This window comes from Nicotiana sylvestris, chromosome 6, assembly GCF_000393655.2.
Source record: "Nicotiana sylvestris chromosome 6, ASM39365v2, whole genome shotgun sequence".
Lineage (NCBI taxonomy): Eukaryota > Viridiplantae > Streptophyta > Magnoliopsida > Solanales > Solanaceae > Nicotiana > Nicotiana sylvestris.
Window position 1 is genome coordinate 186,138,598 of NC_091062.1, and position 8,839 is coordinate 186,147,436.

The window sequence follows — 8,839 nt, forward strand, 5'->3', positions numbered from 1 at the left end:
ATCATTGGGTTCTTGTTTGAAAGCTAGAATCTCATCCCTAAGCATTGTCATATGCCCAAGAGAAAAGAACTTAGAAATACATTTCTCAGCCAATTGATCCCATGTATGGATAGAATGATTTGAAAACCTCTCCAACCAATCCAAAGCCTTCCGCCATAGAAAGAAAGGGAATAGCCTCAATCTTAAAGCATCCTCGGAGACGTTTATCTGCTTACTCTCCCAGCAAGTGTCAACAAACCCTTTCAAGTGCTTGTATGCATTTTGATTCAGATCCCCGGTGAAGAATCCCCGTTGTTCCAACAACGTAAGCATAACATTTGTGATTTGAAAATCTTCCACCCTGATGAGGGGCCGGACTATGGCACATGTGTATCCTTCATTCGGCAACACACGGTGTGCCTCTCTTTGAGGAGGTAGGTGTGGAAAGGGAACGTTGTCTTGAGGCAGCCGGCCTCGTCTCTTTGCTTGAGGTCCAAGAGGAACCTCATCAACTTAGTCATCATCCTTGTCATTCCCCAATGGCACATTTCCAAGAGGATCATTGTTGCTGAGATCCATTGTATCACCTATAATTATTTCAAAAAAAAGGTTAGTAACCCGAAAGGAAAGGAAGACAAATCACACACAAAACCAAATATATAGCTTGTTTTTTAGCTCCCGGCAACCGCGCCAAAAATTAGTGTTGCCCAAGTTCACATCTCCAATTGGGGTTGTGAATCGGTCGATGCAATTATAATTACCGAACTAGGAGTCGGGATCGATTCCTTAGGGAGCATAGATGGGATTAGGTATATACTCGGACTAAGTGTATAATATGTCCAAAATGCACTTTCACATACTTTGTTGTTTTTGTTTACTTCTAAATTAAGTTATTGTTTGCAAATATAAAACTAGAGAATAATATTTTTTGTGTTGTTTTTCAAGTTGTAAAAGATCTAGGGCTGTGACTTCCACCTAGGTGGTTACCTAACGGGTTGTGGGCTTTAGAACGAGTTTTGTTGGTCGGGGAGTAATATAGCAATCAACACACAATTACCCACTCAATATCTCTCAATAATAGAGTGATTTTGCCTAATTTGTCTTCTCAAGCCCAAATGGGTAATTCACAAAATAGTTGATAGAGCTTAAGTCAGGTTTTACTATCTCTAGATTCAACCCTTTAATTGGGACTATCAATTTCTTGAGTTCACCCCCAATTTCTTGTTAGCTAAGTTTTCCTAGACTCAATCTCTCTTTCTCAAGTAGAGACTAAGTCAATTAGGCATAAAGCAATGTTTGCAACCATTAATTCTTAAATTAAAGCAGAACTAGGCTATATCACACACCCAACCATAAACAAGCCCTAAATCAAACATCCATTAGGTACCCACACTAGGGTTGGGTCACAACCCTAGCTAGAAATTTAACTACTCATAGATGAGAAGAAATTAAAGAGGAAATGATAATTAAACTCATGTTGCAAAATTAAAAGACAAAAATATAATGTTTAATCTCTAAAGTAAGCTAAAGTTACTATAACTCATAAAGAAAAACGGCTCTCTACTTTCTGAAGTTCAAACTTAACCTATTTTGACAAAAAAGTCTATTTATACATAGCTGAAAATTTCGGATAAAATTGCCCTTTCGGAGGTTCTGCGGCCGCACAATTCTGTACGCAGTCTGCACTTTGAAGCTGAGCTTGACATGAGGGAATTCTGCGGCCGCACAATTCTGAATTGCGGCCGCACTTCTTCAGGTTCTGTGGACCACACATTTCTGAGTGTGGCCGCACTCTGGACTTCTGCGTCCACACAATAATAGTGTGTTTCGCACTTCTCGATGGACTTCAAGTTAGACTCTCTGATTTTCCTCTTCTGCGGCCGCACAATTATTGTGCAGTCCGCACATTGCAAAGCAACACTATCAAAATTCCTTCACATTCTGTGGCCGCAGACAGAATTCTACGGTCCGCACTTTGACATTTTTTGCTTGGTTTTAGTCCTTATCAAAAAATACTCCTTCTTGAATTAAATTTCATCACGTTGGCTCATTTTCCAAAACTCCTGCAAGAAAGCACATTTTATCAGTTTTCGAAAATACCTTTAAGCATTTTTTATCTAAAACGAAAGTAAAAGGGTGCAAATAAGTAGTCAAAATTCATACTTATCAAGTCACCTGCAGGCTGGTCCCACCATCTTCAAGGCCATGTGCATTCTGAATAGCTGATCGGGTGCCCCTTTGAACGTTGCTTTCGAGATCGATGGCGAAACTTCCATTGATGGCTATATGTGAACTGACGTCGATCGGATCTACAGCCAGAATTTCATTGAGGCCAGCAGGGGGTACAACATTTCCTGGTGCAATGTTCTCATTTTAGCCATAGTGGCTGAGATCATTGTCAATGTGTTGAGGTGCTGAATGAGATTTTGATATGTTTAAGCCTGTAAACAAAGATACTTCAAAGAACAATTGTGAAATAGTGTGTGTTACGAAAATTTGTACCAGGCAATCATTATTATCCTTAGCCCCACATTAGGCGCCAAACTGTTTACCCTAAAAACGGATAACAATTGAATTTATACTGTGGTTTTAAGGACACGTGATTTTACTTGGCACAAAATGAGAAAAATGCAATATTGTTGTTGAAATTAACTGCAAATAGAGATAAAGCAAACCAAAAGAGATGTATAGCTTTGATCCTCGAGCTAGTTCGCTTTCGAATCAAACAAGTATTTTACTGGAAAGTATGAACAAAGCAGCAGAGTATTGAGAGCTTAAGAAGAAGATAGTATATTGCTTTATGTAACGTGAATATCATGATCTTTACAAATTATCAGACTCCTTTATATAGTAGGTGAATCTTACCCTTAATACAATCCTAAATATGGTAAGAAATATCTTATTAGCTTATTAATCGGCCTCTTCTTGATCCGTGCCGAGATTTCCGCTGTGATCCTCGCCCGATCGCAGATATCTTGGCTTTTCGTTATTTGGCTCGGCAGGCTTCCCTCAATCTTGCTCGATCTCTATCCCACTCGGTCTCGATCTTGGCTGGTCTCGATCTCGATCGGTCCCTGAGTCACGAGCTTGGCCATCTAACTTCGTGTCTTGGTCCGGTATGACATAGGCTCCGGCCTCGATTAATCATAAAAAGGGGCAAGCCCGATTATGACCGTATACACCTATAATAATTAAAATGATCAAGTTTTACGTTTTTCTATTTTATTTTATTTTTTTAAAACATTGTATGTCACTTTATTAAATGTCTCCAAAAAATATTTTTCGGCTAAGAGTATATTTAGTGTGATGAGATAGCATTAGTAATTAAAGTGACTTTTATGTTACAAAATAAATAATATTTTTGTTTAACAATTTTCTATAACTGAATAACCATATACATAAGCAATTAGCTACTGATGGGGTTCGAAATAATGATGGAGTACTAAATGAGGAAATTACCAAAGATTGCTTTCCAACTCCATTGATTTACTATTTGGACACGTATATTTGTTTGTCCTAAATTAAAGTCCAAATCATGCTATTCTAGGAATGAATATTTCCATAAAAAGTCCCCATGCAGTAGTGAATGGACAATTTTTATGTGGAAAACCAACAGACCCGTGATTATAACTTCTGCAAAATAACAAAACAAAAATAAATCAATCAAATCTTGTTATGTCCCCTATAAATATGGTAACAAGAAAATGATGTTTGGTTAATTGGTACCCGTTGAAGGAGATAGAGTTTGGATAACTCATCATGTGAACGGTATATATCGTTACAAAATTATTTCTTATCGCATTAAAGTAACTGAATTTTATCCACTATAACAATAAAATTATAAAGTACTCTTTACTTATTTTAAAGAAACCTTGATGGATAGTTGTAGTTGATAAAATTTAACGACCTTACGATCATAATGAATAAAGTTTAGTACTTTGTTATTTATAATTGAATAAAGTTAGTGTAAACGCGGCAACAAGAAGTTGATATTTGTCAACCAATTAATTGCTGACGGTAGAAACATGTACAAATAAAACGGAACAGATCGATAGGCACTTGTCTATTAGCTTCATTTCTTGATTCACGAGTAACGTGAAAGAAATCTTTTAGGGTTCTTTTGGTGAGGTTTTGGATATATATATAATACCAATATAAGAGGGGTATAGAGTTAAAAGAAGGAGTTAAAAAAAATTAAAATCTATCTTCTTAGATGGTATAGATGATATGACTGATGGTATGATAATATACAATATCAAATGCAGTTGGTTTCTATATAAATTTGAATAAATACTACTATTGTATTGTAGATATATAAAATGTACGGCCAAATCTACTATCGAATAAAACCCGATTTCTATGTCTAATATAAATTCTTCCAAACTTTGAGTAAGGCTCCTAGCAAAGCTTTCTGGATTTGTATAATTATTACGATTATTGGACATTAACAATAAAATTATTTTTTGCGATTAAACTCTTATGTTGTGAAAATCCTACTCGGTACTCTCTCTCTCTTATTCTATAGACTTGTATAGTTACCATATTATCTAAATTATAAACTGAGATTACCCCTTTACTACTCTTTTTTTTTTAATCAACTCTTTTCATCTCTTCTTCCCAATCTTTTAAAGATTTTAACACTTTCTTAACTCTTATTTCTTTAACCTCACATCGGTCATGGTAACACTTATACCCTTCTTAATTGTTTTCGGGTTTTACTTAACCAGTTTCTCCTAGGAATTTACATGTTAATCCATCATAATTGATAAGAAATTGGAAATCTAACCATATACTAAGAGTGATATCTAATAATCGAGCATATGAATATGAAACATAAAACTATACAGAATAACAAAAAAAATTAAAATAAACAGGGGTAAACAGAAACATAATTTAGATAAAGATGAGTAACTTACATGCTTATAGGAGAGAGATTTCCCTTTTGGGAAACCCAAAAAAGTCTACTGAGCTTTGAGAATTAAAAACGATCACACATAATTATAGACTTATTTATTTTATAAGCTTAGAGGAGGAACTACTAAAGTATTCATAAAGAAATATTTTACAAAGTGTTTTGGGAGAGGGATTTTGGTTGATGATGAAAAGTTGGTTGGAGGGGTTTTCTTCAGAGTGTTTTTCTTCTTGTTCTCTCTTGTTTTTCTTCTCCCTTTTATAGCTAAATTTTTTAACAGATTTGAAAAATGGATTCCAAACTCTTTCGAAATCTATCTTGTTCAGCCTTGCAGGGTACTTCATTAAGCTTCATCTTCACATGGCTTGGTCGGAGATTCCTTTCGTGTTCGTAACTTTTTCTTCCACTCAAAATTTTAACTTGTCTTTTAGCACAACTAACAGTACCTCTTGTCACATCTTCTCTACTTTATGTCACTTGTTACTTTTGTCTTTTAGCATAGCTAGCATTTCTTCCTGTCACATCTTCTTTACTCTCTTGTTTTTCTCATTGGTATGCCAACATTATTGCTCTGTATACCAGCCTTGTTATTTTTCTTTTGTCTTTGGTGCTCTTTACTTGCTGTTTAACTGAGACTTTTCTTTTATGTGTCTAAATTATGTATAACTATTGTATCAAAACTCATTTCTGACTCATCTTCATATGGATCTTGAGCATCTTGATAATTTAGGTTGTCTTCATAGTTATCATCTTCTTCTGAACTTTGGGTCCTTTCTGGATTTGGACTTGGACTTGGACTTGGATTCTTAACTATGTGTTTGTCTTGTTCTTCCTTTTCTTGAAAAAAGTTTTCTAATGTCTATTTGATTATATTTTCTATTTTTTCGTATTTTTTTCTTTTTTGAAAATATACCCTTCTTTTTTAACGCTTCTCCATGTGTTAACGTTCTGGGTAGTCTTCTTCTCGATGGACCTTCATCTTCACTTTTTGACAAAGTGACAGCCATAAACGGATTTGATGTGTCTTTACCGGTTACCGTTTGAACCGGACTAGTTGTATCATTATCCGATATAGTGGATCTTGCTGCATCCATTGGGGAATGCACACCCTTCTCATCCATTTTTGTTTGAGATGGAGAACTTTGTTTTGGACTGTTCATCTCTGTGTCTTGTTGAGAAATAACTTGAGTCTGGGATAATTCAAATCTCAACGGTTGTACCCTATGTTCCAATACCTTTACCTGCTCCATAAGTTTTGTCTTCTCTTGTGCCAGGGTTTCATTTTTCTGGTTTATTCGTTTAAAGGCTTATGTCATTGATGAACAATGATCACATAATATTATCTTGTCATTGTCTTTTCGGATGTTGTATTGAGGGGGGTTTTTCTGGATTTTGTCTGAATGCTAGGGAGATATAGTAGTTTGGTCCTAGTATTCCTCTTGCATAATCTAATGCTTCAATAAAATCATTAAAACCTTTGAAAAGCGGTTTTTCTATATCCTTAATGGAATCTAGTACTTCTAACCATGTCTGAAAAATACCATTTGTCTTACCATGTATAACCACATAATACTTAAAAAAAATTCTTGGTTTTTATCTGTAAAATATTGTCCTGAGGCATTAAGAAACGCTATAAAATATTTAGTGTCTTTTTTATTATATGTTATCCATAAGTTATCAATTAAACACCGTTGAGGTCTGTCTATGACACATTCTGGTAGAACTCTAAATGACATGTTTAATGGTGGAAAAAAATATTAAATTATGTTTTCCAAAATTTATTCTTTCTATATTAGTCTGTTCTCCCAAAGGATGTGGCTTAAAATGAAGATTACTTAATACTGTCTGCAAGTATCTGTCTGAAGGTGAGGCTTGAATGCCCTTCCCTTTGTCTTCGGTCTTGGAAACTGTTGATCTCATGTTGTACATGTAAAATAATTGTTTATTAATTGACAGTAATTTTAAGCCTACTTAACTGATCTGCTAAATTATTATCTTTTCCTTTAATATGTTCAAAAACCAGATTATATATTGATATAGTATCAATAAAATTTAACCATCTTCTTTTACTACTATTCTTTGCAATTATCTTCTGGTGAAATTTAACTATGGCTTCGCAATCAGTTCTAATTGTTACTTTTTGTTTATTTAATATATATAATTTAAAACTATTTAATCCGTAAATTACAGCTAATATCTCTGCATCTATACTGCTCATATTTCCTTTTTCTTTATATTTACCACTTTGATAAGCACATATTTTTCTGTGCTCTTATCACTATATTTATTTGGTTTTGCTTTTAGAACTGCTCCTCATCCTTCAAAACTACCGTCTATTTCTATTATCAAGTAGTCTGTTTCTAGTGGCATATTTAAATCAGGAATATTTTTTATTCTTTCTTTAATATTTTGTACTAATTTAATATCTTCTGTGTTAAAATATTTTTGTCCTGTAGATCCTGTTTTAGCATATAATGGTCCTGCTATTTTTCCTAAGTCTTTTATAAAATTTCTCGCATAATTTACTATACCCAAAAACTTTGTAGCTCTTTGGTACTATCTAATTTATCTGGCATTTCTAGGGCCTTTTTAGCTATATGGGGTTTAATTTAATTTTTTCATCCCCTAAGATTACTCCTAGAAAATTTATATAATTTTACATAGTTTCATCTTCATTTTACTAATTATTATTCCATTATCTACAAATAATCTAAATACTGTCTGTAAATGTCCTAAATGTTCTTTAATATCCTTATTAAATACTAATATATCATCTACATATACTAAAACAAATCTCTTATATTCTCCAAATATTCTATCCATTTTTCGTTGAAAAATTGGTGGAGCTGTTTTTAGTCCGAACGGCATTACTAACCATTCGAAGTGTCCTTCTGGACAAGTAAATGCAGTCCACTCAATGCTTTCTTCATTCATCTTTACTTGCCAATACTCTGATTTACAGTCAAACTTGCTCAATATCCTTTTTCTTTGTATTCTATTTATTAGTTTTGTTTTATCAGGTAACTTATATCCATCTGTTCTAGTGTTATCATTAAGTCTTTTGTAGTTTATTATCATTCTTGCTTTTCCTCTTAGTATCTCACTATGGTTTCTAACCATAAAGGCTGCTGACATGTGTTTAGAAGTGGATCTTCTTATTACTCCTAAATTTATAAGTTCTTTAATTTGAATTTTGAAGTCTTCTAGATCTTGATTTGTAGCTTCTATTGAGGCTGTTTTAATTATATATTCTGGATTAATTATATCTAGTTTACACATAACTTTATTGTTTTCCCAATGTTTTAAAGGTTTTTCTCCTATTATTTCTATTTCATCTAATATTTTTATTATATTATCTAGATCCTTTTCATTCTTTACTATTCCTATTTTTTGTAGTCCTGTTTTAAAATAGTATAATTCTGTTTCAATATCTATTAAAGTATAGTCTTTTTCTAATATATCTCTATCTTCATTTTCTTCTAGTATTAAGGTTTTAGATTCTTCTTTAATCTTACTGCATGTATTTTTATCTTTGTACTGGTGTTTCTATTGTTGTAGTTTCTATTGTTTGTACTGGTGTTTGTGTAATGTTTTTAAAGAATATTACTCCATCTCTACTAAGTAGGCAGCTACCATTATTATTTAGTATGAAACTTAGTCCTAATACAAGTCTACAGAAACTCATATTGTTCTATACAACAGTAGAAGATGAATTAATGAGTATAGAAAATTGTGATGCACTTATATGTAATGAAGATAAAAAACTTAGTACAATAAAGATTTTAGCAAGAATCAAAATAGAAGATTACGAAATAGTAACATTAGCCCTAGTAGAATCCGGATGCACAAGATGTATAATAAATAAAAGGATAGTTCCTCCAAATATAATTAAAACCTTAGATAAACCAATTGCAGCTATGCAAATGGACGGAACCCATAATATATACA

The 8,839-nt window shown here is 33.2% G+C and overlaps 1 long non-coding RNA gene across 1 annotated transcript; it reads right to left on the bottom strand.

Annotated features, from left to right (window-relative positions):
• Positions 1–2,745: 2,745 nt before the first annotated feature.
• On the bottom strand, positions 2,746–5,123 carry LOC104245170 (uncharacterized). Its single transcript, XR_715662.2, has 3 exons — positions 4,896–5,123; positions 3,439–3,612; positions 2,746–3,161 (listed from the first exon to the last, which is right to left on the bottom strand). It is a non-coding gene; the product is annotated as an uncharacterized lncRNA (long non-coding RNA).
• Between the last annotated feature and the right edge of the window lie 3,716 nt (positions 5,124–8,839).